The sequence below is a fragment of the Pseudophryne corroboree genome, chromosome 3 (assembly GCF_028390025.1).
Source record: "Pseudophryne corroboree isolate aPseCor3 chromosome 3, aPseCor3.hap2, whole genome shotgun sequence".
In the NCBI taxonomy this organism is placed as follows: Eukaryota; Metazoa; Chordata; class Amphibia; order Anura; family Myobatrachidae; genus Pseudophryne; species Pseudophryne corroboree.
Genome location: NC_086446.1, coordinates 434,861,388 through 434,888,207, shown reverse-complemented (window position 1 = coordinate 434,888,207; position 26,820 = coordinate 434,861,388). Strand labels below are relative to the sequence as shown.

At 50.0% G+C, this 26,820-nt stretch overlaps 1 long non-coding RNA gene across 1 annotated transcript in view; it reads right to left on the bottom strand.

Moving 5' to 3' along the window:
- The window catches only part of LOC135055869 (uncharacterized), a 95,371-nt gene that overhangs the window by 50,088 nt on the left and 18,463 nt on the right, over nucleotides 1-26,820 (bottom strand). The window contains exon 3 of the long non-coding RNA XR_010243832.1: nucleotides 5,564-5,826. This is a non-coding gene — a long non-coding RNA (uncharacterized LOC135055869). The remainder of the gene's footprint in view (nucleotides 1-5,563; nucleotides 5,827-26,820) is intronic.

Sequence of the window (26,820 nt, the reverse complement as noted above, 5' to 3'; positions counted from 1 at the left end):
ACACAGGGAGCTGAGATGGTGGATTCCAGTGGGGACGAATTGATAATCTGTGAGGAGGGGGATGTACATGGTGATATATCGGAGGATGATGATGAGGTGGACATCTTGCCTCTGTAGAGCCAGTTTGTGCAAGGAGAGATTAATTGCTTCTTTTTTGGGGGGGGGTCCAAACCAACCCGTCATATCAGTCACAGTCGTGTGGCAGACCCTGTCACTGAAATGATGGGTTGGTTAAAGTGTGCATGTCCTGTTTATACACTCACACAGCTACCTCATTGCGCCTCTTTTTTTCTTTGCGTCATGTGCTGTTTGGGGAGTGTTTTTTGGAAGGGCCATCCTGCGTGACACTGCAGTGCCACTCCTAGATGGGCCCGGTGTTTGTGTCGGCCACTAGGGTCGCTTATCTTACTCACACAGTCAGCTACCTCATTGCGCCTCTTTTTTTCTTTGCGTCATGTGCTGTTTGGGGAGGGTTTTTTGGAAGGGCCATCCTGCGTGACACTGCAGTGCCACTCCTAGATGGGCCCGGTGTTTGTGTCGGCCACTAGGGTCGCTTATCTTACTCACACAGTCAGCTACCTCATTGCGCCTCTTTTTTTCTTTGCGTCATGTGCTGTTTGGGGAGGGTTTTTTGGAAGGGCCATCCTGCGTGACACTGCAGTGCCACTCCTAGATGGGCCCGGTGTTTGTGTCGGCCACTAGGGTCGCTAATCTTACTCACACAGCTACCTCATTGCGCCTCTTTTTTTCTTTGCGTCATGTGCTGTTTGGGGAGGGTTTTTTGGAAGGGACATCCTGCGTGACACTGCAGTGCCACTCCTAAATGGGCCCGGTGTTTGTGTCGGCCACTACGGTCGCTAATCTTACTCACACAGCTACCTCATTGCGCCTCTTTTTTTCTTTGCGTCATGTGCTGTTTGGGGAGGGTTTTTTGGAAGGGACATCCTGCGTGACACTGCAGTGCCACTCCTAAATGGGCCCGGTGTTTGTGTCGGCCACTACGGTCGCTAATCTTACTCACACAGCTACCTCATTGCGCCTCTTTTTTTCTTGGCGTCATGTGCTGTTTGGGGACGGTTTTTTGGAAGGGACATCCTACGTGACACTGCAGTGCCACTCCTAGATGGGCCCGGTGTTTGTGTCGGCCACTAGGGTCGCTAATCTTACTCACACAGCTACCTCATTGCGCCTCTTTTTTTCTTTGCGTCATGTGCTGTTTGGGGAGGTTTTTTTGGAAGGGACATCCTGCGTGACACTGCAGTGCCACTCCTAAATGGGCCCGGTGTTTGTGTCGGCCACTACGGTCGCTAATCTTACTCACACAGCTACCTCATTGCGCCTCTTTTTTTCTTTGCGTCATGTGCTGTTTGGGGAGGGTTTTTTGGAAGGGACATCCTACGTGACACTGCAGTGCCACTCCTAGATGGGCCCGGTGTTTGTGTCGGCCACTAGGGTCGCTAATCTTACTCACACAGCTACCTCATTGCGCCTCTTTTTTTCTTTGCGTCATGTGCTGTTTGGGGAGGGTTTTTTGGAAGGGACATCCTGCGTGACACTGCAGTGCCACTCCTAAATGGGCCCGGTGTTTGTGTCGGCCACTAGGGTCGCTAATCTTACTCACACAGCTACCGCATTGCGCCTCTTTTTTTCTTTGCGTCATGTGCTGTTTGGGGAGGGTTTTTTGGAAGGGACATCCTGCGTGACACTGCAGTGCCACTCCTAGATGGGCCAGGTGTTTGTGTCGGCCACTAGGGTCGCTTAGCTTAGTCATCCAGCGACCTCGGTGCAAATTTTAGGACTAAAAATAATATTGTGAGGTGTGAGGTATTCAGAATAGACTGAAAATGAGTGGAAATTATGGTTTTTGAGGTTAATAATAATATGGGATCAAAATGACCCCCAAATTCTATGATTTAAGCTGTTTTTTAGGGTTTTTTGAAAAAAACACCCGAATCCAAAACACACCCGAATCCGACAAAAAAAATTCGGTGAGGTTTTGCCAAAACGCGGTCGAACCCAAAACACGGCCGCGGAACCGAACCCAAAACCAAAACACAAAACCCGAAAAATTTCAGGCGCTCATCACTAGTATATTTACTACACATAGGGGGTAGGTACTGCAGCTAGAAAATTTTCTCAGTTCAGTAGTGGGGGACTGAGGTATCTGTGCTGCAAACAGGGGTGTAGCAAGGGTGGCTCCGGTGGAGCGCAAGCTCCGGGTGCCAAAAAAGTTAGAGGGCGCGTGACGCGTCACCACCTTCCCTTTGCACGGTGCACTGTGTGCTGCTGTATAGACAGCTGCAGAGCAGGAGCAGAGAGGGCACAGAAAATACAGTAGATAGGGGACAGGGCAGGCCAGAGGCAATACAGCAGAACGCACTGACAGGCGGCACATGCCGGAGCTCTGCCCATCCTCTTTATATGTCTCACTGTCTGCTTGTAGCTGTGCAGCAGGGCTACTTCTGTCCTGCAGCACCTGGAGTGCCTTTGTTGCCCAGCTGATACAGCACCTCTCTCAGTCCCAGCTGCTGCATCATCTCTCTTTTTCTGGAAGCTGCAGCACATGTCTATTTCAGATGCTGCAGCACCTCTTTCTGCCCAGGCTTCTGCAGCACCACTCTCTGTCCCATGTATAAGCAGATATACTGTGTTGTAATGTGTATAAGGGGCTCTACTGTGTGGTGCAACGTGTATAGGGGGCTCTACTGTGTGGTGTATTGTGAACAAGGGGCTGTACTATGTAGCATAACGTATATAAGGGGTACTACTGTATGATGTAAGGTGAATAATGGACACTACTGTGCTGTTTAATGTGAATTGATACTATTCTGTGGCCACCCCATCACCATGTAGCCACACTCCTATATTTTTGATGCACCCTAAGTTCCACAAGGTCTAGAACTGGCCCTATCACCAATTTAGGATTTTTAAATATGTTTTCTTTTCAAATATAACATGCCACCACATGTTGGCTAGGCTCTTAATTCAGTACAGTGGAGGGGGGCACTAAAACATACCCTTGCTCTGGGCACCATGGCACCTAGCTACACCTCTGGCTGCAAAGGTGACAGTCTCTGTTGAGAAGCAAGGGTCTCTGTGTTACATAGGGAGTGGTTGGTGGTGCAATGATTTGTCTGTGTAAAGAAGATATTTTGATGGGGGTTTCTGTGGACTGAAGGAATTATTTGGTCTGGGAGGGATGTGAGCTAGGGGTTATGCCTACATGGGGGTTTGGTGTGAAAAGTTGTGATAACAGTGCACACCACTGATTTTCAATTACACAGAAACAGAACTTGGTCAAAGATACATACAGGTCCATCTTCAGTACTGTGACTTTTCTAGATTTTAGATCTAAGGGGTCATTCAGATCTGATTGTAAATGTGCTAAATTTAGCACATCTACATTCAGTTACTCAGACATGTGGGGAACACCCAGCACAGGGCTAGTCCGCCCCTTCCCCCCTCCCTTCCCCGCACGAGTGCAAAAGCATTGCACGGTGGCGATGCTTCTGTACCCACTGAGTAGATCACAGGCTTCGCTGGCAGGCGGCTAGCCGCCATGTCCCAGGTCACAGCGGCTGAGCGTGACATAAAGCAGCCACCACGGCTCGCCCCCGCAACGGTCAGGACATGCCTGTGTTGCCCGAACCATGCCCCACCAACAGTGTTCTAACGCCGTTAGCATGCCCCCTCCCACCCCGCGACCGCCTCTTCCTCTCAATCAGGCAGAGGCAGTCGCAGCCCTGGGATGCTTTCGCATCTCACTGGGCTTCATGGGGTGCGCACGCACAGTGCACCTGCTGTGCGTGCGTACTTCCCAAAGGGCTTCAGACTGTGATCGCTGCCGCTGCAGCGATCCAGTCTGTATGACCCCCAGGTCCGCCATCATGGGGGTGCTGGGGGCACAGCTGTCCCGGGCCCGGCCTCTCTGAAGAGAGAGGAGGGCCCGGGATGCTCATGCAGCTGCCTGCCCGCCCGATGCCGTCCCCGCTGTTCTGCTGTCATCCCCGCTGTTCTGCTGCTGTCCTTCATCCTCCTACAGCTCTATACTGGAAAAGTCTCTCACAAAATGGTCGCCGCCACAGAGTAGACAGTTATTCAAGATACTAGAGGAGCCCTCTAGTATCTTTATTAACTGTCTCCTTTGAGGCGGCGGCCATTTTGAGAGGGACATTTTCAATGCAGAGCTGAAGGAGGACGAAGGACAGCAGTAGAACAGCGGGGACAGAGGCGGGCAGGCTGCAGCATGAGCATCTTGGGCCCTCCAGACAGCAGCACATGTATGTATGCATGTGTATATAATAAATATATATAAAAAAAGAAAAATGAGGTGAGATCTCAAGGTGTCTGATGGTGAATTTAAAAATTTCAACTAAAATAAATAAATAAACATTCCTACCTTAAATACACAGCCTTAAGACTTGAGGGGGTGGCTTCGTGTCTGCATAGAATTATTATTATTTTTTGGAATATATATTTATTTTTATTTCACTTTTTTTCTTCCTATTTTGTCAGTCCCGGGCCCCACAATTTCTGATGGCAGCCCTGATGACCCCCTAAGTCTTACCAGTATACGTGTGTTTTTTTATTATTTTACTGTATCGGTCTCCACCAGACCTGCTGACAGACTTTTCCATGGGTCTATCACCCTTTCTGTTAAAAAGTTTCTCCTTATTCTAACTTTTAAGCTTCTTCCTTCTAATTGTGGCCTCTTGTTTTAGAAATCATCTTGTTTTTACAAAGTCACAATGGTGTGTGACCACACTCCTGGAGGGCGTGCCTAAAGCTTCTGAAGGTTCACCATAAAGCAATGGCGGGAGCTGGGAGAGAGAAGGGAGACAGAAACAGGAGAAAGACATAGAAGGCGGACGTGAGTGACATTGTTTTTCTTATTCTTACCGAGTGAGGTTTGGAATCCTGGACCATAGTGGATGGGGGGGCATTATGTGACGACATGTAGTTAGTTATATAAGCTTATATGTACTGTATGTGAGAATATGATAAAGAGTTGTTTGCAATATGAGCTTAAATAAAGCTTTTTAAAAAACACACACAAAAATAGCATAGTCACCCATATGCACAGCTAGAGAGGTGTTTCAGTTGGCAACAGTAAGATATACAGAACCAACAGGAAGCAGTTAGTTTCCCGGCTGTTGGGATCCCGGTGGTCAGGATACTGACGCCAAAATCCAAACAGACAAGGGAAACCCTGTGGTGGTCGGAATCCTGACCAAGGCCCGGAATCCCCACTCGGGGGGTGGTCCACGCCACCCCTTGAGGGGGAATAAATTAGTGTGGTGAGCTAGAAGTGCTCGTCCGCAACGGCTGATCCCGACGGCTGCGCTTGGCACTGGCATCCCACCTGTCAGGATTCCAGCGTGTTCATAAATTGTACTTGATGGTGAAAATCATAAATCAGTCTGTATAGCACAATTTAGCAATAAGTAATGTGCATGTATTGAGGCAATATGCAAATAAACAGTTCAAACAACCTTTTTGTTGTACTCATAAACAAATCTGTCTTCAAGGAATATTCATCCAATCAGTCAAAAATGAGACTCACTCTTTCTCAATATAATCCCAGTTCCTTCAATCTCGGTATCAACTCCACTGGGTCTACTTTTCTCCACCTTTGTTTATCGAACTCTCAGAGCGAATTTCTTGACGCTGAGAAAGCAGCTCCAGTGGATCTTCCTTCTCTTACAGAAACTCCCAAGCTTATCCACAGCCTGCTCAGTGCTCCGCTGTCATCTGTTCCTGTCTGTTGCATTCTCTGACCATTGGACCAGCTCCTGTCCTGTGTCTCTTGAAGATCTCTCTGCAACACTGGAGAAGAAGAGAACCGGAGGTGGTCAAGAAAAATTGGGCAATCAGACACCCAATAGTAATTAACGCTTAACATCTCTGGGTTTAGCTGCATAAAGCAGCTAAAACTGTCTAAACTTTAGACTCTAAAGACCTTGACTGGGCATCTAAAGTCCTGGTTTGGGCACCCAAACTATGGACTTTTCACACATGCTGCGAGAAAAAAATGTGGCTGATGTGGCTAATGAGCATCTGATCGGTGCAAAGATTGAATTTCTCTAATATATGCCCATTCGTATAGACGCCCAGCAGGGGGTGTATAGAACATTTGAATCGCCCCCCTTAGTGTACGACGGTAAGTAAAAAAAACAAAATCACACACATTCTATGTCCAAGTGACAGTGAAAGTAGCAAATAGCCAATCAAAAGTGTTTCCCTAGCGCCAGTTGCCATCAGCATTATCATCCATTATTTACCCCTGATCAACTAGGTATAATACAGCTTTCACTGGCCTATACACAGCATTTTCAGGGTCTGCAAGTGTTCCAGAAACAAACATAACTGTACTGTCCTTTCTGTACTTGACCTTAAAACACCAGTGCCCTATCCATCCACATGCAGACAAACCTATGCGTGGGCGCATATTTTCCGCACACTCAGCGCAATTTTACACAGTATATGCTACATCAACTAACAGAATTTATTTAGTATATGATCTGCAAGTATGAGAATAAAATCTTCAAAAGACAACTTAAAAGATATGTTACAAAGGTTGCAAGCCGACACAATAGTAACATAGAATTTGACGGCAGATAAGAACCACTTGGCCCATCTAGTCTGCCCCTTTTTTATCCTTTAGGTAATCTCAACTCTTTTTGAACCTTAATTCTTTGTAAGGATATTCATATGCCTAAAGCATGTTTAAATTGCTCTACAGTCTTAGCCTCTACCACCTCTGATGGGAGGCTATTCCACTTGTCCACTACCCTTTATGTGAAGTAAGTTTTCCTTAAATTTCCCCTGAACCTGCACTCCCTCCAGTTTTAGTGTATGTCCTCGAGTTCTAATACTCCTCTTCCTTTGAAGAATGTTTCCCTCCTGGACTTTGTTAAAACCCTTGGTATGGGGGGCGTGGCTTGTCTGGAGAAGAGGGCAGACGTGCCTTTGCTGCTCTCCTCTCTCCAGCGTTCTTTATTGGAATAATCCGGGGTGTCCACCCCCTGGATTACCTTTCCGGGGGCTCCGTGTCCTTCCCTGTAGGTCCCCTCGGCCCTGTGGTGTTGGCTGCGGAGCCGGGGAGCGGTTTTAACCACTCCTGCAGGTTACGGCCTTCACACGCAGGCAGACGCCGGGGACTCGCGTACTCCCGGCGCCCGCGTCTTGAGCTCCACGGCGGGAGCGCGGCGCCGGGGAGCGGCGCGGACCCCGCATACTAACACCGGAGCACTCGGGAGCTTCCCCCGGCCCTCCGGAGCGGACACCCCTCGGGGCAGAAGATCAGAGGGACGCCGGACAGCGGGGGACGGAGGCGGAACAGACAGCCAGTGAGACGCGGCGGCCATCTTTAATCCATCAGGTAGTGCTGGCACTGAGGTAGCAGGGTGATTTTGCTGCTGTGGGGGTCTCTGGACTGGGGCTTCTTCAGGTTGGTGGCCCTCTGGCATTGTTCCCTCCCTGCTCTTGACCTGGAGCTCCTGGGGCAGGATCTGTGCATTTGTTTTTTGAGTTGGGAGACGGCCTTACACTTGGCACTACTCTTTTCTACTGCACCTGCCCCATCTAGTGGCCTCTGGATGTAATAGCCCACATTTCTCTCTCAGTGTGCGGGATATATAATACATATTGCTCTGCAGACTTCATCTGACCGCAGATTTCCCGGCTCCCGCCGAGACGATCGGCCACGATGTCCACATGGATGAATAATATTATGTTCTGATCGCTCTGAGAAGGCTCCGCCTGCGCCCGAATGCTCTTATGACATGATATGACAGCTCGACAATTCTGTGGATCCTTCCGAGATTGACGCTCCAGACGCCTCTTGCCTCCGGTTCTTCTACCTTTGTCACTCAACGTTGCTATGCCTCCCAAGAAATATAAGGCTGCTAAAACTGTTTCCCAGGTGGCGTTCTTTAAACCTTCTCCCCAGGCCGCTAAAGCAAAGGACGCACGGGGTGGCACCTCTAAACCTGCTGCTCTTGTGTCCTCACCGCTTCGAGATGCGCCCGTCCCGGTCACTGCACCCACCAGCGTCATTGCCGATAGCGAAGCGCTTACGGTGGGAGCTATGAAGCAGCTCTTAATGCAATTTAAGGATGAAGTCGCGGCAGAATTTAGAGCAACTATGAAGGAATGCCAGCGATCAATTGACGAGATTGGAGGCCGCACCGACCACCTCGAAACGAAAATGGGTGAAGTGGTGTCGTCTCACAACGACCTAATCTCCTCACACGAACTGCTCCAAACTGAGGTCACGGCGCTTAGAGACAAACTCTCGGATATGGAAGACAGATCGACGCGTAACAACTTAAAGCTACGAGGTGTTCCGGAAAATGTCGCTAATAGCGCTTTAAACGATTTTGCAGTTGACCTCTTTAGCAAACTCCTTCCTTCTAACCAGCCCGCGGACTTCTTAATTGATCGCATCCATAGGCTTCCAAAGGCCAGGAATGCCCCCGATGGTGTCCCCCGGGATGTCCTTATGAGGTTACACTATTACCATGTGAAGGAGGCAATCTTGAAAGCTGCCAGACCCTCGGATGCTGCGTCAGAGGCTTTGGGCTCACTTCAAATTTTCGGAGACTTGTCCCCAGCTACTTTGGCGAAACGGCGCTCTCTTTACCCCATCACATCAGTGCTACGGAAAGAGAACATTCTATACAGATGGGGATTTCCTACGAAGTTGCTCATCTCTCGAGAAGGGTCCACAGTTGTTATAACGAATGTTGAGGAGGGTAAAAAGATCCTAGCATCATAGAACTCTGCAAGTTCTCCTACACACACCTCTCCCGAACGGGGCCTCCAGCGGGACTGGGCCTCATCGGCTACAGAATTTTGAGTATTGTTTGATATGTTTCACTTGCCTTGTTTTCATGTTTCTTAATTAGTTTGTCATGTCGTATATTCCTACGTTGCATCAACTCCTTGGCGTTTATCTGAGGAGGTTGCTTATGTTTCTAGAATGTTTTTCAGTGTGGCCTCCTCACCGGTATTTCATTGGTTACTGTCTGTCTCTGCTGCCCCGACTGCCACCCACAATTCCTTGTTGGCTGGGAATTGTACTCAAGTTTCATTTACCCCCGGTGGCAGTCGGGGGCCCAGAGATGGGGTGTCGAGAGCCTACATTTAGTTTAACTTAGGTTCGGGTGCGGGCGGCTTGCCACTACCCCCCACTGTTTAACTTGGAGTCGCCATGGTTAGGCGTCCAAATGTACCCCCGAGTGAGGTTAATGTTCTGGTTTTTTTTTCTTCTGTTTTTTCTTTCTGTATTCCTCTTCTCTTTTGCCTTTTCTTTCCTCTTTCCTCTCTTTTTTGTCCGGGTGTGTTACACATATTTTTTACTTGCCAGTTGGTTGTGGTTAGAAACGCATTCCCCAACAGTTTTACGTTATGGTTAACATTGTCTCTATAAATGCAAAAGGGCTTAATTCCCCACACAAGAGGAGATTAGCGCTAAATTATTTTCATAAATTTAAAGCTCAAATTATAGCAGTCCAAGAGACTCATTTTATTAAATCTGCCCCTCCACGGTTTACTAATGGGAGATACCCCCATTGCTATTTGGCTAACGGGCCGGCTAAGAAGGCGGGAGTGGCAATCTTGATATCTCAGCACTGCCCGTTCTCCCTCGCTTCGCAATATTGCGACCCTGAGGGGAGAATCCTTATTCTAGTAGGTACTCTTGAAAACAAAGAGGCGCCTAACACCAAGCAACTAGCATTTTGCAGGAAACTCTGCGCTAAGGTGCAACAATTGGCTAAGGGTGCTTTACTTTTAATGGGGGATTTTAATATGACTTTAGACCCTCTCGTCGATAATTCTGGCAAGCGACCCTCACTCTCCAGTCAGCTCCATAGGAATGCAAAGGGCTTTAGCCAGCTACTGGCGGAATATGATCTTTTAGACCTCTGGCGCATTAAGCATCCAATGGATAGAGATTACACATTTTATTCCTCGGTGCACGCATCCTACTCTAGAATAGATTTAGCATTGGCGGATAAGTGGACCCTACAGTCCATCCGTAAAATCACCATCTTTCCCATGTCCTGGTCGGATCACTCCCCACTATTCATCGAATGGGATATAAATAATAGAAAGGTTACCCCGGCCCCCTGGCGCTTGGGTAAACTCAGTCTTCTTCGGCCGGAGACCACGCAGGCGATCCAATCCACCTTAGATTATTATCTTTCTGAGAACTCTCCCCAGGAGACGTCTATCTTCACATTGTGGTGCGCCCTCAAAGCAGTGGCACGAGGGACGGCAATTCAAACAGCGGCTAAACTTAAATGGGCATATCGTAAAAAATTTGAACAAGCTGAGCTTACAGTCGCCTCCCTGGAGAGTTCTCACAAGGCACATCCGCACGATAAAGCCCTACTTAAGTCTTTGAAAGAAGCAAGGGAGGCGGTGAATGTCTTCTATCTAGCGGAGGTGCAACGCAACCTACATAGACTGAATCAAAAATGTTATGTTTATGGTAATAGGGCTGGTGGACTGCTGGCGAGGCAGCTGAGGGGTAGGAAGGCTAAAGGAAAAATTAACATTGTCCATTCGGATAGGGGTAACAGAGTGTATGATCCAGACGGAATTGCAGATGTCTTTGCATCCTATTACTCCAAACTATACAACCTGAAGGGGGACTCTTCTACCTTTCAACCTACAGGCGTAGATGTTCAGAATTTCCTGAGCGACTTTCCTCTCCCCTCGCTGTCGCCGGAGTCTTGTAGCTCTCTAAGTGCGCCTTGGACTTTAGCTGAAGTCGAAAAGGCCATTGACTCCCTCCCAGCAGATAAGGCCCCGGGTCCCGACAGTTATCCTGCCGGTTTCTATAAATCCTTTAGGGAGAGTAAAGCCCCGGTGCTCTTGTCGGTGTTCAATGAAGCCTCAGAGGCAGGCCACTTCCCTAAAGAGATGCTGGAAGCTCAAATCATTACCATCCCCAAACCGGGAAAAAACCCCACCTCCGTCCAAAATTTTAGACCGATCACGTTACTAAATACGGATTTTAAAATTTATGCCAAATTAATAGCCAACCGTATCAGCCCTCTGCTCCCCTCTCTTATCAACCCCGATCAAGTGGGTTTCGTACTGAACAGACAGGCCCCGGATAATACCCGCAGGGTGATTAATGTGATTGAGCACGCAGCAGGTAGAACAGAACCCCTCCTAGTCTTGTCTCTCGACACCGAAAAGGCTTTCGATAGATTGAATTGGGATTTTATGAGATTAACTCTGGACAAATTTGGCTTCTCTGGAAGGATCTTGGACTCTATCTTGGCTCTTTAGTCCTCCCCGAGTGCACGGGTCTTTGTTAACGGATGCCTTTCCTCACCCTTTAATATCTCTAATGGCACGCGTCAAGGATGCCCGCTATCCCCTCTTATTTTTGCGCTGGCAATAGAACCCTTGGCTGCTTGCATTAGATCTCGGGATGCGATTAGTGGTCCTGTTATAGGGGGCATTTCTCACAAAATTAGTTTGTTTGCGGATGATATTCTGCTATGTCTAATTGACCCCGAAGCTTCCTTGCCAGTTTTGCACGAGGTCCTTCAAAGCTATTCAGAGGTTTCTTTTTATAAGTTAAACACAAATAAAACTGAAGCCCTCCCACTCCATATACCTCCGACTGTGGTCTCTAGGTTGAAGGATAGGTATAAATATGCCTGGAAGTCCTGCTCCCTGAGATACCTGGGGATAAACTTAACCAGAGAAGACAACTTGATTGAGTGTAACTATGCCCCGTTATTAAAAGCGTTTGTTGAGCTGACTGGGGAGTGGATGCTGCAGGAGGTGTCTTGGTTAGGTAGGATTGCTGCTGCTAAGAGGGTTTTATTGCCGAAATTAATGTACCTGTTTCGCGCCATTCCAAGGCCCCTTCCCAGACTCCTCTATAATAAATTTAACCAGGTCTTGACCAGATATGTGTGGGGAGGATCTAGACCGAAAATTGCTAAGAAGACTCTTGTACGGCCTAAACTGTCTGGGGGGGTAGCTTTCCCAGATATAGAAAAGTACCATGCGGCATGTCTGATAAGTGTTACGATCCTGATGCTCAGGACAGGGGAGATCTTATGTAGTGAGTCCTGAGCACCAAGACGGAATGCTGGGATTGGGAAATGGGAAGGAAATAGCCCCTAGCACCCTACCTCCGTTGTCTTACCCGTGTTATCAATTCACGCCTGAACGACTATGGTTTCTTGGGCCCATGGCAGCCGCGTTTGAAGGGCAGATTAGGTCTGCCCAACTCCGATGCCCCCTCAGGTCTTAAAGAGAGACAAGGCGTGAACTGAGACAGGGTAATAACAAGGGGACCTCTAACTGAAACAACTACGCTAGGGGCTATAAACTACCTAAAAACTAAACGTATGTGCGGCACCGCCGAGTTCCGGGGAGGACAGTGAAAGCGGAAACCTCCGCAAATGCACCAATTCACAGTTAAGTAAACACTAAGCGGCATAGGCCGCAACACGCGGCAGAAGCCGCTACTCACGAAACCGGGCGAGAACCCCAGATGACAAACAGGTTCGCAAGGACTAGAAGGATTCCCAGGACCGGCTTCGGACCTCCAAAGTACCAAAGGGCAGGGAGCAAGATCCACCAAACACGGCTGACAGGAACAGAGTTCTGCAAGGCAGGAACAGCATACAAGAAGCTATCACCGGCGGGGCTGCAGTGTGCTGGCTCACATAAAAAGGCCCTGCTGGCCAATAGCAGGAGGGCCAGCAGGACCAGCCCCCAGACCCTAATTACTAGTTGCCGTGCAGCTGCCCTGCTGCACGAGCAACCTAATTAACTATTCTTAGCAACGGGGAACGCGGTCCACCTGTGGCGTCCCCGTTGCTATGCACCCGGCGGCCCTGCACGCACGGCGTCCTGCGTTGCCAGGGACCCGGCGGCTATCGTGCGCACGGCGTCCTGGCGTTGCTAGGCGCCGTGCGGGGGACAGGGAAGGAAAGAGGCGCGGTGGCCGTGACCGCTGCTCAGTCAGGGCACGGCCGAAGACCGCCGCGCCTAACAGTACCCCCCACTTGAGGAGGGGTTAAAGAACCCCTAGAGCCAGGTTTCTGAGGAAACTCCTGAAAGAAAATCCTCTTCAGCTTGGGAGCATGTAAATCTTTATCCAACACCCAAGATCTTTCTTCAGGGCCATAACCTTTCCAGTGGACCAAAAAATAGAGCCGACCCCGAGAAAGCTTAGAATCTAAAACCTTCTCCACCAAGAACTCTTGTTGCCCCTGAACATCCACCGGAGATCTACCCTGGGAAGTCCTCCGAGGAAATCTCCTGGAAGAAAAATACTGTTTCAAAAGAGAACAGTGAAAAGTATTGCCAATTTTGAGAGATCTCGGCAAGCGTAGCCGAAAAGCAACTGGGTTGACCTTCTTAATGATAAGGAATGGTCCAATAAATTTGGGTCCCAATCTAGCCGAAGGTTGTCGGAGCTTGATGTTGCGAGTTGACAACCATACCTTATCTCCCACCTTAAAAGTGCAAGGACGTCGGTGTCACACATCGCAGGCAGCGGCGGCCGCGCTTGTCCCTGCGTGTGACTTGGATTACCTGGCGCCTCTCTCCCCCGGCGGTCTCCGGGTTCCGGCGTCGGGTCGGTGTGTCTCCTCGGCGGCTTCCCGGAGCGAGGGTGCCGCCATCGTGAGTGTGGTCATGGAGGCGGAGCAGGACTGACGTCACCTGTCCGCTTCGCCAATCAGGAAAGGGCGGGAGATTCAAAGCCAGACGCCGGGCAGAGATCCGGCGCCTGAGTATCATCGATTCTGCCGTCAGAAGCTGTGATCTCCAGAGCTCCCACGTTCCTGCGGTCTCCGTGCCTGCATCTCCGTGTCTGCATCCCCGAGCCTGCATCCCCGTGCCTCCAAGCAATTCCGTGCCTCCAAGCACCTCTGTGCCTCCAAGCACTTCCGTGCCTCCAAGCACCTCCGTGCCTCCAAGCACTTCCGTGTCTCCAAGCACCTCAGTGCTTCCAAGCGCCCACGCGCCCCCCACGTACCTTCGTGCCTCCAATACCTGTGCCTCCAGCACCTCAGTGCCTCCAGCACCTCAGTGCCTCCAGCACCTCTGTGCCTCAGCACTCAGCATCGCTGTTCCTCCGGCACCTCCGTGCCTCCAGCACCTCTGTGCCTCAGCATTCAGCATCTTTTCAAGTCTTGTCTTTCAGGAGACCTTCAAGTATTCCTCCGTGCCTCCCGCCTGCCGTCTTAATCCTGCATGAGGAAGACCTACATCCGGCCATCTCTACTGCGACCCAGTAGCGGTTCCTCTTCCCGGTCACCGGAAGAAGCCCCGAGTTCACAACACTCCCAAACCAGGTCAGTGAGAGTATACTCAGGCCACATGGACCCGGGGAATCGGAACACGGACTCAAGTGCCATCCAGAACCTGGCTTCCCGAGTACAAAGTCAGGAAGCGGCACAAGGTCAGGTGATGCAGTACCTCCAGCAGTTGTCCGGGCGTCTGGATCAGATTCAGGCGTCTCTAGCCTCTGTAATTCCGGCACCAGTTCCAGTAGCTGCACCAGTTGCCGTTTCCAGCAATGTCCAACCATCGGACGGTGCCACTCCGCGCCTTCAGCTGCCTACTCCGTCCCGTTACAATGGGAATCCTAAAAATTGTTGTGGTTTCTTAAACCAATGCGAGGTACATTTCGAGCTACTTGCACACAACCTTCCTACAGACCGGTCCAAGGTAGCATATATTATTTCTCTGCTGGAAGGGTCTGCCTTGGATTGGGTGTCTCCATTATGGGAACGATCTGATCCCGTGGTTTCCAACTACACCAACTTCATCACGTCCTTTCGAAGAATCTTCGACGAACCCGGCAGGATGACCACTGCTTCTTCCGACTTGCTCTGTGTTCGTCAGGGCTCCCGTTCCGTGGGTCAGTACATGGTTTATTTCCAGACCATTGCCTTTGAATTACGCTGGAATAATGATGCCCTGAGAGCTGCCTTCTGGAACGGTCTCTCCGACCGACTGAAAGATGAGCTGGTTACAAGGGATCTGCCGGATCCTTTAGAAGAGTTGATTTCCCTTTGCGTCAAGGTGGATCTTCGGATGCAGGAGCGTGGAAGAGAACGTAGCCGTTCAGATCGTTCCAGGTTCCGGAATCCTACTCCTAGACCAGTGCCTATGCCTAGCTCGGACGAGCCCATGCAAATTAACCGATAAAGACTGTCTCCGGAAGAACGACAGCGTCGTCGTGTGGGTAAACTTTGCCTTTACTGTGGAGCCGCAGATCACTTTCTTAAGTTTTGTAAATCCCGTCCGGGAAACGGGCAGGCCTAGCTTGTTCCGGAGGAGTCAAGCTGGGGGTTACGACAAAATCTTCTCCAATTTTGGACTGTTTGCTTCCTGTAACTCTAGTCACCGATTCAACCTCCAAGTCTTGTGAAGCCCTGTTGGATTCCGGGGCTGCGGGAAACTTCGTTTCTTCCTCCTGTGTCCAAAGCATGGGTTTAAAGTTACGGCCTATCAAGCGGCCAATTTCGTTGACGGCTATCAACGGGACTAGAATTTCCAAGGGTCTCATAATGTGGTGCACGGAGCCAGTTAAGCTGCAGGTCGGGGCTCTACATCAAGAAAGTCTGGAACTCTTGGTGATCCCAGAAATGCACCATGATCTGGTCCTTGGAATGCCTTGGCTAAAAATTCATAATCCCCACATTGACTGGAAGTCTTCACAAATTCTGTCCTGGAGTTCCTTTTGTCACGCTAATTGTCTCACTTCTGTTTGTCCGCTCCGTGTCTCTTCCAAGACGGATGAAGAGCATATTCCGGAGGCGTATCAAGGGTACAAGGATGTGTTTTCGGAACAAGCAGCTGATCTGTTACCACCTCATAGGCCTTGGGACTGCCCTATTGACCTTGTCCCAGGGAAGACGCCACCTCGTGGTCGCACATATCCCCTGTCACTTCCCGAGACTCAAGCTATGTCGGAATATATCAAGTCCAATCTGCTCAAGGGATTTATTCGCCCCTCTTCCTCCCCTGCTGGAGCGGGCTTCTTTTTCGTGAAGAAGAAGGACGGGGGGTTGAGACCATGTATCGACTACCGCGGCTTAAACGATATCACTATCAAGAATAAATACCCCTTGCCACTAATCACAGAGTTATTTGATAGGGTTCGTGGTGCCCGCGTTTTCTCCAAACTCGACTTGAGGGGAGCTTATAATCTTATACGCATCCGAGAAGGGGATGAATGGAAGACTTCCTTCAATACCCGAGATGGGCATAATCATCTCTATGCTAAGCTTTCCAAATGTACCTTTGAAGTAACATCAATTCCGTTCCTCGGTTATATCATCTCGGGGACGGAGCTTCGCATGGATCCGGAAAAGCTTTCTGCCATTCGTGACTGGACTCAGCCTCTCTCTTTGAAAGCAATACAAAGGTTCCTGGGCTTTGCGAATTACTACAGGAAATTCATTAGAGGTTTCTCCACCATTGTCGCGCCCATTACTGCCCTGACAAGAAAGGGCTCTAATCCGAGTTTGTGGCCTCCCGAAGCCATTGAGGCATTTTCCCACTTGAAGTTAGCTTTCATGGCCGCTCCAGTTCTCCAACAACCAAATTTCGATGAACCTTTCTTCCTAGAGGTTGACGCATCTTCAGTTGGGGTTGGGGCCGTTCTCTCTCAGTACTCCTCTGATAAGAAATTACATCCGTGTGGCTTCCACTCTCGTAAATTCTCTCCGGCCGAACGAAATTACACTATTGGAGACCAGGAACTTTTGGCAATTAAATCCGCCTTGGAAGAGTGGAGATACCTCTTGGAAGGGGCTAAACATGTGTTTACCATTTACACGGATCACACAAATTTGCTGTACATCAAATCCGCACAATGCTTGAATCCTCGCCAAGCGAGATGGGTACTTTTCTTTACTCGATTTTCTTTTGTTATCAAGTACCGGGCCGGGACTCTCAATATTAAAGCAGATGCGCTGTCCCGTTCACAAGTTTCCACAGACGAGGATGAATCTTTTGAGCGGAGTTTAATTCTAAATCCAGTTTCTGTCTCCGCGGCTTTAACTACTCCAGCCCCTCCTCCTGGAAGAATGTCCGTACCAGCTAGATTCCGGCCAGGAATACTACAGTGGGTCCATAACTCCAAGTTTTCCGGTCATCCCAGTGCCCAGAAGATGTACAAGTTTCTGCAAAGGTCTTACTGGTGGAACACCATGAGGAAGGATGTACAGGATTACGTTAATTCTTGTCCACAGTGTACACAACATAAATCTCCTCGTCTGCCTCCTGCTGGGTTACTTCGTCCTTTGCCTATTCCTGTGAGACCCTGGACTCATATTTCCATGGACTTCATCACTGACTTGCCCTGTTCCAAGGGTTGCAACACCGTCTGGGTAATCGTTGACCGTTTTTCGAAGATGGCACACTTCGTGCCTTTGACTGGTCTACCGACAGCTCCGAAACTAGCTCTACTGTTCATCCGAGAACATTTTCGGTTGCATGGGTTGCCACAAGAAATAGTCTCTGACCGTGGGGTACAGTTCACCGCAACATTTTGGAAAGCCCTCTCTTCGACTCTACAGATTAAACTTAAGTTTTCATCCGCTTATCATCCCCAAACGAATGGTCAAACGGAACGAGTCAATCAAGATCTAGAGACTTTCCTTCGTCTGTATCTCTCCCCTTCACAGGACAACTGGGTGGAGTTGTTGCCTTGGGCGGAGTTTGCCCACAACCATTCGTTTCATTCTTCCACTGGGGAATCTCCATTCTTCGTCAACTACGGGTTCCATCCACGTGTTCCAGAATTACCAAGCCTTCCGATAGAAGAGGTTCCAGCTGTAACGTCCACTCTACGACACTTCGGACAAATTTGGAGTAAGATTCATGCTAATCTTAAGAAGGTTTCAGTCCGGTACAAGTTCTTCGCAGATAAGAAATGGCGAGCGCTCCTCAATACAAGGTTGGTGACAGGGTATGGCTGTCCACACGTAATCTCCGGTTGAAGGTGCCCACCATGAAGTTTGCTCCAAGATTCATCGGTCCTTACCCTGTGCTACAAGTCTTAAATCCTGTGGTCTGTAAGCTGGGTTTGCCTTCCCACCTTCGAATACCGAACGCCTTTCATGTTTCTCTCCTCCGTCCCCTCATTCTGAATCGGTTCCACTCAGCATCCCCTAGGCCAACTTCTGTAGTGACTGAAGCTGGAACGGAGTTTGAAATCAAAGCTATTCTTGACTCTCGTTATCTTCATAAAAAACTACAGTACTTGGTAGAGTGGAAAGGTTATGGTTCTGAGGAGAGAAGTTGGATCAATGCTACTGAAGTAACGGCTCCCCGACTGGTTCGGATCTTCCACTCCAGACATCCAACTAAGCCCGGAAAGTGTCCAGGGGCCACTCCTGGAGGAGGGGGTACTGTCACACATCGCAGGCAGCGGCGGCCGCGCTTGTCCCTGCGTGTGACTTGGATTACCTGGCGCCTCTCTCCCCCGGCGGTCTCCGGGTTCCGGCGTCGAGTCGGTGTCTCCTTGGCGGCTTCACGTAGCGAGGGCGCCGCCATCGTGAGTGTGGTCATGGAGGCGGAGCAGGACTGACGTCACCTGTCCGCTCCGCCAATCAGGCAAGGGCGGGAGATTCAAAGCCAGACGCCGGGCAGAGATCCGGCGCCTGAGTATCATCGATTCTGCCGTCAGAAGCTGTGATCTCCAGAGCTCCCACGTTCCTGCGGTCTCCGTGTCTGCATCTCCGTGTCTGCATCCCCGAGCCTGCATCCCCGTGCCTCCAAGCACTTCCGTGCCTCCAAGCATCTCCGTGCCTCCAAGCACCTCCGTGCCTCCAAGCACCTCCGTGCCTCCAAGCATCTCCGTGCCTCCAAGCATCTCCGTGCCTCCAAGCACCTCCATGCCTCCAAGCACTTCCGTGTCTCCAAGCACCTCCGTGCCTCCAAGCACCTCCGTGCTTCCAAGCGCCCACGCGCCCCCCACATACCTTCGTGCCTCCAATACCTGTGCCTCCAGCACCTCTGTGCCTCAGCACTCAGCATCGCTGTTCCTCCGGCACCTCCGTGCCTCCAGCACCTCAGTGCCTCCAGTACCTCTGTGCCTCAGCATTCAGCATCTTTTCAAGTCTTGTCTTTCAGGAGACCTTCAAGTATTCCTCTGTGCCTCCCGCCTGCCATCTTAATCCTGCATGAGGAAGACCTACATCCGGCCATCTCTACTGCGACCCAGTAGCGGTTCCTCTTCCCGGTCACCGGAAGAAGCCCCGAGTTCACAACACTCCCAAACCAGGTCAGTGAGAGTCGGAGCCTATCAGAAAATTTCTTTTCTCGGAAGGCAGCTTTTCTCAAGGCAAAGTGCACCTTTCTCCAAATTGTTCTGAGATGGGAGGTTAAGGTCAACGAGGAGACTGGAGAATGAGGAAAAAAAGAGTTGGCTCTAGGATGAAAGTCAAAGACTGAAAAAAATGGGGACTCCTTGGTGGAAGAATGACAAGAGTTATTATAAGCAAATTCGGCTAACGGAAGAAATTCAGACCAATCATTCTGGAGTTTGGACGAATACAACCGTAAATACTGTTTTAATGACTGGTTAACTCGTTCGGTTTGTCCGTTAGATTGTGGATGGTACCCAGATGTTAAAGAGAGTTTCATATTTAATGAGGCACAAAAACGTTTCCAGAAACGAGCAATGAATTGCGGACCCCGATCAGAGACAATATCCCTGGGCAACCCATGGAGCCTGAACACATGACGGAGAAACAAGACTGCCAACCCTTGAGCAGAGGGTAATCGGGGAAGAGCAATGAAATGAGCCATCTTACTAAAACGATCTACTATCACCCAAATGATTCGAAATCCGGCTGAAAGAGGAAGGTCCACCACGAAATCCATGGATATATGTGACCATGGCCTGAGAGGAACGATTAAAGGTACGAGTTGCCCGATCGGCAATGAATGAGGAACCTTATGCCGTGCACAAACCTGACAGGAATGGACAAATTCCCTTACATCTTTAGAAAGACTAGGCCACCACACCGAGCGAGAGACTAACTCCAAGGTCTTAGTGATACCTGGATGACCAGAGACTTTGTTGTCATGAAACTCAGCTAAAACAGTGCCTCTCAGAAATTCAGGGACAAAGAGACGATCAGCAGGAGTCGGTTTAGGAGCCTGCTGTTGAAGCTGGACTAACTGAGTAAATAAATCCTGTGTGAGGCCTGCCCGGATGACAGATGATGGAACTATGGGGGTAGTAGCAGGATGGTTATTGTGAACCGGAAGAAAACAACGTGACAGGGCATCAGCTTTAGTATTTTTGGAACCGGGCCTGAAGGTGATAATAAACCTGAAACGAGTAAAAAACAATGCCCAACGTGCCTGCCGAGCATTAAGCCGTTTAGCTGACTCAATATACTGCAGGTTCTTATGGTCAGTAAACACTGTAATAGTATGCCTAGCTCCCTCCAGCCAATGCCTCCACTCCTCGAAAGCCCATTTAACTGCCAGCAATTCTCGATTACCAACGTTATAGTTGGATTCTGCGGAGGAGAATTTCCTGGACATGAAGGCACAAGGGTGTAATTCCTGAGACTCCGGATCTTCCTGAGATAGGATAGCCCCCACTCCAACCTCTGAGGCATCTACCTCGACTATAAAGGGGAGCTCCGGGTTAGGGTGCCTGAGAACAGGAGCCGAGACAAAGGCCTGCTTTAAGGCCCGAAAGGCAGACTCGGCTGCAGGCGACCAATTGGAAGGGTCCGCTCCTTTTTTAGTCAATGCTACTATAGGAGCGACCAAATCAGAAAAGGTATGAATGAACCGCCTATAATAGTTTGCAAACCCTAAAAAGCGCTGAATTGCTTTTAAATTTGTGGGTTGCGCCCAATTAAGGATGACCTGGAGTTTTTTCGGTTCCATGAAAAATCCCTGGGGAGAAATAATATACCCCAAGAAGGACACTTCCGTGATGTGAAAATCACATTTCTCTAGTTTTGCGTATAAATGATTCTCCCGTAGTTTTTGAAGAACCAGACGCACATGGGTAATATGTTGTTCCATAGACTCAGAATAAATCAAAATGTCGTCTAAATAAACGACAACGAACTTTCCAAGAAAGTCACGAAGAACATCATTGATGAGGTCTTGAAATACCGCAGGAGCATTTGACAGCCCAAAGGGCATCACCAGGTATTCATAATGACCCGACTGTGTGCTGAAAGCCGTCTTTCACTCATCCCCAGATCTTATTCGGATGAGATTGTAAGCTCCTCTAAGATCGATTTTTGAGAAGATAACGGCAGAGCGTAACTGATCAAAAAGTACTGAAATCAAAGGCAAAGGGTAGGTGTTTTTAACAGAAATTTTATTCAGAGCCCGAAAATCAATACATGGTCTGAGCGACCCATCTTTTTTCTCAACAAAAAAGAATCCTGCACTCAAAGGAGATTTCGAAGGCCTAATGAAGCCTTTTTTCAGGCTTTCCTGGATATGATTATCCATAGCCGTGGTTTCTGGCCCGGAGAGGGCATATAATCTCCCCTTAGGTAAAGTGGCCCCGGGAACTAAATCTATAGCGCAGTCATAGGACCGATGGGGAGGCAGAACGTCCGCATTACCTTTGGAGAACACATCAGCAAAATCCTGATATTCCAGAGGAATAAGTTCTGGGGTAACTGCCGCAACCCGGACAGGATGGGAAATACACTCCTTAACACAAAAAGGACCCCATTGGGAAATCTCCCCAGACCGCCAATCTATGGTGGGATTATGAAAGGCAAGCCAGGGGTGACCCAAAACTACTGGAACTGCCGGACAATGTGTAAGGTAAAATTCTATTTCTTCTGAATGTAGGGCCCCCACTGTCAGCAATACTGGAGGTGTGCGGTGAGTAATAACCCCATTGGAAAGCGGACCCCCATCCAAGCCGTGCATGGTGATACGTCTATCTAAGGGTATCAGTGGAACGCCTAAAGCCTTAGCCCAAGCTAAATCCATAAAATTTCCTGCAGCTCCACTGTCGACGAAGGCCGAGACCAACGAACTGAGGCTGCCAAAGGAAATCTTTACCGGAACTAATAGAGAATTATGAGAGGAGATTAACTGCAGACCCAAGTGAACCCCCTCACAATTCACTTGGTCAGAGCGTTTCCCGGCTTGTTCGGGCAGTTACGTGCGATATGTCCCTTACCACCACAATACAAACAAAGACCAGAACTTAACCTTCTGGTTCTTTCCTCTGGGGACAGCCGGGAGAGACCCATTTGCATGGGCTCCTCGACGTCCTCAGGAAAAGTATATACACATGGATTAGGCCTAAAAGTTGTTCCTCTTTCAGCCCTCCGCTCTCGGAGACGACGATCAATTTTAATAGCGAGCTCCATGAGTTTGTCTAGAGTCTCAGGAGCGGGGTACTGAAGGAGACTGTCTTTAATCACTTCCGACAGACCGAGGCGAAACTGACTGCGCAGGGCCGGGTCATTCCAGCCACAGTCGTTCGACCAACGGCGAAATTCGGTACAATACACCTCTGCTGGATTTTTGCCTTGCTTAAGGGCACGCAGGTGACTCTCAGCTGATGCTTCTCTATCTGGGTCGTCATATAAGAGGCCTAAGGATTTAAAAAAGGCGTCTACTGATAACAAAGCAGCATCATCCGCTCTTAGCCCAAACGCCCAGGTCTGTGGATCACCCTGAAGTAGAGACATCACAATCCCGACCCGCTGAGACTCAGTACCAGAGGAACGGGGCCTTAAACGAAAATAAAGCTTACAAGCTTCCTTAAAATTAAAAAAATCCTTTCGGTTACCCGAAAAACGGTCAGGTAAATGCATCTTTGGTTCTGGAACCATACTCGGGGAGGCTCGCAAAAGATCTTCCTGCGATCTCACCCGAAGAGTAAGGTCCTGAACCATCTGAGTTAATTCCTGTATTTGGTTAACCAAAAGCTGACTGGGGTTTGGCCCTAAACCTGCCGGATTCATGAGGCCGAATTTCTAGGCCCACCAATACAACGGAAAAAATTAAACCCCCTTTTTTTTTATGTGGGCCGGTGATAATGTTACGATCCTGATGCTCAGGACAGGGGAGATCTTATGTAGTGAGTCCTGAGCACCAAGACGGAATGCTGGGATTGGGAAATGGGAAGGAAATAGCCCCTAGCACCCTACCTCCGTTGTCTTACCCGTGTTATCAATTCACGCCTGAACGACTATGGTTTCTTGGGCCCATGGCAGCCGCGTTTGAAGGGCGGATTAGGTCTGCCCAACTCCGATGCCCCCTCAGGTCTTAAAGAGAGACAAGGCGTGAACTGAGACGGTAATAACAAGGGGACCTCTAACTGAAACAACTACGCTAGGGGCTATAAACTACCTAAAAACTAAGCGTATGTGCGGCACGCCGCCAAAAGAAAAGAACTACAAAGAAACCACTGTCCACTCCCCTACACGGCATCGCCGAGTTCCGGGGAGGACAGTGAAAGCGGAAACCTCCGCAAATGCACCAATTCACAGTTAAGTAAACACTAAGCGGCATAGGCCGCAACACGCGGCAGAAGCCGCTACTCACGAAACCGGGCGAGAACCCCAGATGACAAACAGGTTCGCAAGGACTAGAAGGATTCCCAGGACCGGCTTCGGACCTCCAAAGTACCAAAGGGCAGGGAGCAAGATCCACCAAACACGGCTGACAGGAACAGAGTTCTGCAAGGCAGGAACAGCATACAAGAAGCTATCACCGGCGGGGCTGCAGTGTGCTGGCTCACATAAAAAGGCCCTGCTGGCAAATAACAGGAGGGCCAGCAGGACCAGCCCCCAGACCCTAATTACTAGTTGCCGTGTGTCACAATCCTGACTGTAGGTTTTATATTTGGTGACTTACCCCTGCCATCTGTCCTGGATCCTGTGTCTTTTCACTCACGGAGTTAAACAGCTTGTCAGTTTTCCTGAGTTCTCTGCCTGAGAGGTAATAGTTAATTAGCTCCACCTGTGGTGATCTCCTGTGTGAGGCTGAATTCAGTAATCTAAAAGCAAGCATCCTGTGTTTAGCAGAAGTCCAGGCTTCAGTGTTCTCTTGGCCTGCTAGGCCTCATTCTACATCACAGCCTTGGCTAGAGTAGTCACATGACAGTGACATCACCTAATCCTGCCCACCAATCATCAAGGACCAGGAAGTATAAATCAGGAGGCTGAGTTGGAATCTGGGCCAGTTCCTTGTGTCACATACAGCCTTGTGTGGGTCTTAAGCTGAGCTCCCTAAAGGTAACCTTTGTACCTAAGTTCCTGTGGAAACTCTGCTCCCTTGTTACCGTTTGGTTTACTTGTGTGTTGCCATTTGATTTCACCATTTCCCTGAGTCTCAATGTAAAGGTACAGCTGCAATGTTTCGTCTTAAAGGCACAGTACTGAATTCCGTGTTCTCCCCTGAAAACCACAGCTGTCGTGTTTCAGTTTTACTGCTGTTGTAGTTGGGATCTCCAGGGCTCAGTACCTCGTGCCTCAGCATCTCCGTGCCTCAGCACCTCCGTGCTTCCAGCATCTCTGTGCCTCGGTACCTCCGTGCCTCAGTACCTCCGTGCTTCCAGCATCTCTGTGCCTCGGTACCTCCGTGCCTCAGTACCTCCGTGCCTCAGCACCTCCGTGCTTCCAGCAACTCTGTGCCTCGGTACCTCCGTATCTCCGTGCCTCAGTGCCTCAGCACCTCCGTGCTTCCAGCACCTCCGTGCATCAGTACCTCCGTGCCTCCGTGCCTCGGTACCTCCGTGCCTCAGTACCTCCGTGCCTCAGCACCTCCGTGCTTCCAGCATCTCTGTGCCTCGGTACCTCCGTGCCACAGTATCTCCGTGCCTCAGCACCTCCGTGCTTCCAGCACCTCCGTGCATCAGTACCTCCGTGCCTCGGTACCTCCGTGCCTCAGTACCTCCGTGCCTCAGTACCTCCGTGCCTCAGTACCTCCGTGCTTCCAGCACCTCCGTGCCACAGTACCTCCGTGCCACAGTACCTCCGTGCTTCCAGCACCTCCGTGCCACAGTACCTCCGTGCCACAGCACCTCCGTGCCACAGCACCTCCGTGCCTCAGTACCTCCGTGCCTCAGCATCTCCGTGCTTCCAGCACCTCCGTGCCTCAGCACCTCTACGCACCTCAGTGCCTCCACGCACCTCAGTGCCTCCACGTACCTCAGTGCCTCCACGTACCTCAGTGCCTCCACGTACCTCAGTGCCTCCACGTACCTCAGTGCCTCCAAGCACCTCAGTGTCTCCAAGCACCTCAGTGTCTCCAAGCACCTCAGTGTCTCCAAGCACCTCAGTGTCCCCAAGCACCTCAGTGTCCGCAAGCACCTGTGTCCGCAAGCACCTCAGTGTCCGCAAGCACCTCAGTGTCTCCAAGCACCCCGTGCCCTTTAGCACAATTATACCTGGTATTCTTCACTGATTCATCGGTGCCTTTCCAGTTCTGTCTTTCAGGAGACCTTCAGCATGCCTCCTGTCTGCCGACCTAATCCTGCATGAGGAGAACCTAGATTCGGCCATCTCTGCTGCGGTTCCTCTTCCCAGTCACCGGAAGAAACCCAGAGTCCACAACAGTCCCAAACCAGGTCAGTGGTAGTATTCATATAATCCTCCAGTCGCCCGCACAGACTTCACTAACACCGGGTTCACAAAACCTTAGTCATGACAGTAGGAACTGGCCACATGGACCCGGCCGAAAGTGTTTGTCTGACGCATGACCTCCTAAGCAATATTGCAGGACGCTTGGAAGGTCTGGAGTCGACTCAGCATCGATTGGCACAGTGTCTGCAGCGGAATTCGTCCTCCAGAGATTCTATGACCCTCTGCTCTAAGACTCCTGACCAACTGCAGATTTTCTACCAGATGTTACTACAGTTACAAGAACTTTTGCCTAGTATTCTCTCTGTGATGCCTGATCTCCTCAGGAATACTACCAACGTTGTTGATCCTGTTTTGTCCCATCCAGTTAATAGAGTCTCTTCCTCTGCGCAAGGGAAAGTTTTTCATCAGAGCTATCCACGGCCCAAGCTCTCTGAAGCTGAACGTCAGCGGCGTAAGGAGCTACATCTCTGTCTTTACTGTGGAAATTCTGGTCATTTTGTTAAAGACTGCATTCTTCGCAAGCCAGGTAATAGTGACAAATCTCAGTATCATAGTGCTCATGTCTACAAGTCATCCACAGTATCCGATTCTTCTGCTGCTGACGGGGGTATCAAGAAGGCTACTCTTCTGAGAGAGACTCAAATTTATGACTGGGGTCCGGTGGTTAAAAGACCTTATCCCAAGTTGGGTGTCCAGAGAAGAATGTTCAAGCCATTTACAGTCACAGAGGAGTCCGTGTCCACAGACCCAGGAGGGGCGTCTTCAGAGCGTCCAGCCCCAGGAGGGGCGTCTTCAGAGCGTCCAGCCCCAGGAGGGGCGTCTTCAGAGCGTCCAGCCCCAGGAGGGGCGTCTTCAGAGCGTCCAGCCCCAGGAGGGGCGTCTTCAGAGCGTCCAGCCCCAGGAGGGGCGTCTTCAGAGCGTCCAGCCCCAGAGAGTCTACAGAGTGCTGCCCAGCCAGAGATTCTACAGAGTGCTGCCCAGCCAGAGATTCTACAGAGTGCTGCCCAGCCAGAGATTCTACAGAGTGCTGCCCAGCCAGAGATTCTACAGAGTGCTGCCCAGCCAGAGATTCTACAGAGTGCTGCCCAGCCAGAGATTCTACAGAGTGCTGCCCAGCCAGAGATTCTACAGAGTGCTGCCCAGCTCCGTGAAGAGGGGGCTCTTGCCTCAGCCCAGCCCCGTGAAGAGGGGGCTCTTGCCTCAGCCCAGCCCC